This window comes from Sinocyclocheilus rhinocerous, unplaced genomic scaffold (assembly GCF_001515625.1).
Source record: "Sinocyclocheilus rhinocerous isolate Xijiao unplaced genomic scaffold, SAMN03320098_v1.1 scaffold953, whole genome shotgun sequence".
NCBI lineage: Eukaryota > Metazoa > Chordata > Actinopteri > Cypriniformes > Cyprinidae > Sinocyclocheilus > Sinocyclocheilus rhinocerous.
In genome coordinates, this window is record NW_015643169.1 from 914115 (window position 1) to 917720 (window position 3606).

The following is a 3606-nucleotide window of genomic DNA, read 5'->3' on the forward strand; positions in this document are numbered from 1 at the left end:
TCTAAAACTGTCAAGAGTTGTACCAAATAATTCTAAAAACGGCTTGCCAAATAATGAGACAAGAAGGCACCATGTCCAGAGTACTTGTCACACTGAATATGGAAGGTCAAATTGAGCACATTGCATTGTGGGATACAGTGTTCCATTGTGTGGCTCAGTTAAATACTACACATTTTGGCAAACATAGTATGTATTCTATGCATACTGTATATTATTTACCTACTATTTACTGGAGAAATAGTAGTATGCTCTTATGTTGTTCTGAACAGCCTTTGCGTTGTTGGTTAAGTGGACTGCACACTGGAGCCGGTGTGTATCGCCCTCTGTAGGGCACTTGAGGTACTGCTTTCTCCTTTGGTTTGTATTGTAGATGACTTGTTCTGGTTAAACTGAACATTTCATCAACAACTGGGGTAAACTAATGCCTAGTCAATGTCCAGACAAACATATATATGCACATTCTCACCTGAAATGAACTATTTCCTATAGAATAGGAAGGAGGATTGAACGAGAGAAGGTGGCTTATGAACATGGGTTGTGGTATGAAGGTGAGTTATGGTCAGAGAAATTAAAATGTCTGGGTCGGATTTAATGCTTGATCCTGCTCTTCTTCCACTTTCCTGTTTAAACTCACTACCAAAACAAACCCGGCATCATCTCAACACAGGAGAATCTTGAAGCTTATCCAAAACCATGTTTACAATTCTGGCAAACTGTTTTACATTGACATATTTTACTCTGAAACAGCCTTCCTGTTTGCATTATGAGTGCATGTTTCAGATCAGTTATTCCTACAGACCTCTAGTTGTACAGGAGTACTGTATGTTTAATGAAATCTACAGTATTTTAGGATGATCAAAAGATTTTGCATTCTGAATGCAATGCATCCAGAAATGTTACTTTTAAACACTGCATTATATATATATATATACAGTGGGTACGGAAAGTATTCAGACCCCCTTAAATTTTTCACTCTTTGTTATATTGCAGCCATTTGCTAAAATCATTTAAGTTAAAATAATGAGTAAGTCAGAGGGGAAAATGTGCTTAATTGTCATAAAAATGGAGATCTTTTCCTTAAAACAGGCTTCATTGTATTTAAACAAAATATAATTTATTATTTGGCATTACATCAGCTCTGAATGATTAACAATTACATGTTTAACCATTTAAATCATGCATATAATACGAGGTGTCCACAATCGAAACGAGAAAACGAGGGGATTGAATATCTCTCTGGATCTGTTTCAGTTCAAGGGTAAAGAGAGAAACGAAGAGAGCAAGAGAAAGAGACAAACAGATGGGTGTCGGGTTGTCTTGTGAAAGCTTGTAGGACAGGAAGTTGCCCTCGTTTGAAGAAGAAACTGGCATTATTTAACAAAGACACAGACTTAGGCTACAGTAGTCAAAATTCACCCTGTTTACTTAATGAATGATTCAGTGTGCCTTATTCCAAATAACTATTTATTTATCTTAATCTTGCAGAGCATAACACTAAAGTTAAGGCATTTATTTTTCTTTCGCTGTATAATAATAATGTGTTTCCTACCATTTTACTCATTTGACACAGCAGTGGTGTGTCAGAAGATAAAGAATGATGGATAATCAGTACATGTGTTCAATGGACTGTACTGTTGTTTAACAACATAACGATTGTTCAGCTGACAAAACGTCTTTCAGAAAAACTTTCAGTAGACAAAAACTCTATTAAACAGTTTTTAAACTTGTGAGTAGTACAAATTACAGGACTTTTAGGCCTATTCATTGTGCGCCATTGTAAAGAAGACTGTAAGCCTGTCCCTCAAAGCCTTCAAAAAATGACCGTGAATTTAACGGTAAAAGACTGTAAAAATGCTACAGTAAAAACCTGTTAAATGGTTAACAGTAAATTCCCCTACTATATACGGTGAAAAAGACCGTATAATTTACAGTGAATAACCGTAAATTGACATTCCCAGAATTCCCTGCATTACATTTCAAATTTGATGTTTTTTTGTTGAAATAACTATGTTTCTTCTTAGTTTTTTCTTATCAGTTTTGTATATTAGGGTTGTGTGTTACACCTAATGTTGTTAAATGAATGTTTATTGCATTATTTCAGTTTCATGTGTGTTACCATGATGGTGTTCAGTGTTTGTGTGAATGACGCTGTGCACCTTCTATATATGTTATTATTTAAAAGCTGCTTATGATGGGCTTTGGTTCATCATGTGACTTTCTCATCACCACCTGCATTTGGTGGTTATCAGTGTATTACAAAGGTACAAAACAGATTTCAGTACTTCAATAGGTTGGTATATTAACATTATATCAGTTAATGAAATTACGGTATTTAATTGTAAATTTAAGTTAAAACCGTAAAACCTAAAACGTTGCTACCACAGCTGCCGGTTTTTTACCTTAAATTTTACAGATTTTTTTTTACAGTGTTGTTTTCATCTGCGTTAAATTCCGTCTAAGAACATCCACACCAACGGACGGTCTGCCGCTTTCAGTGTTGCCAACTAATTTTCAGGGGAAGTTGCTAAAGGCAGATCGATTTGTTGCTAAAAGTTGCTAAATGTCATTGTGATGTCATTGCGTGATGACGTCATTGCATAACCATGACACAAAACAGCGTTTTTACGTAGAATACACAACGAGATTACTCAAATCTCAGCGAAAATATATTTTTTTAAATGTTATTTGTTCATAAAAAATATTATAAATATATTAATGGATAATATCCTGGCAGAAAATGACTAGTACCCTTTCAGTTTTTCCACATATTTTTTTCTTACAGTGTACCTAACTGAACAACAATTATATATAGAAGCTAATAACATGCTGTATCATAAATGTGCATTTATTATTGACCAATTGGAACTAGCAACTTAATGCACATTTGATGTTTGTACTCTTAGGCATCTTTCTCCAGCTCTCTCCAGGTTGGTGTGCTGCTTGACTGGCTAGCTGTTCAGTGGTTTCCTCTTTTTGTGTAATTTAGATGAAAATATGTGCCTTTTTTTATCATTTGAGTCACTTTGCAAAAGTTGTCAAAAACTTTTTAAAAATAACTAAATTTGTTGCTAGGTGCTTTTTGAAAAAAAAGTTGCTAAATCTATACAAAATTGCTAAGTTGGCAACACTGGCCGCTTTAAACGATTGTGTTGGTTAAAACAGGATGGACTCTGATTGGCTGTCAATGTTTTATTGTTCATCGGCTAAGAAAAAAAAATCGTTCTGAAAGTGATTCCAACTACATTGTTTCTCTGTTGTCGTGATTTTTAAAATAGGACCGATTTTAGTACTATATCTTTATTGTTATTGTTATAATTATCATCTTTTGTGTGAATGGGCCTTAAAGGTGATTAACCCGTTCAATCCCAAATTTTCCCAGACATGAAAATATCCAAATGATGTGTGTCATTAGTAACCCTTTGAAATAATCAATAATTCTTTTTTGAACATTTTTGGGAAAAGTGTGTGAAAAATTGTGTTTTATGGTCAGTCACAATTGTGACCGGTGGGATAATGTGTATACTGAATTAAAGGGGTCATATGATGCGATTTCATTTTTTCCTTTCTCTTTAGAGTGTTACAAGCTCTTGGTGCATAAAGAAGATC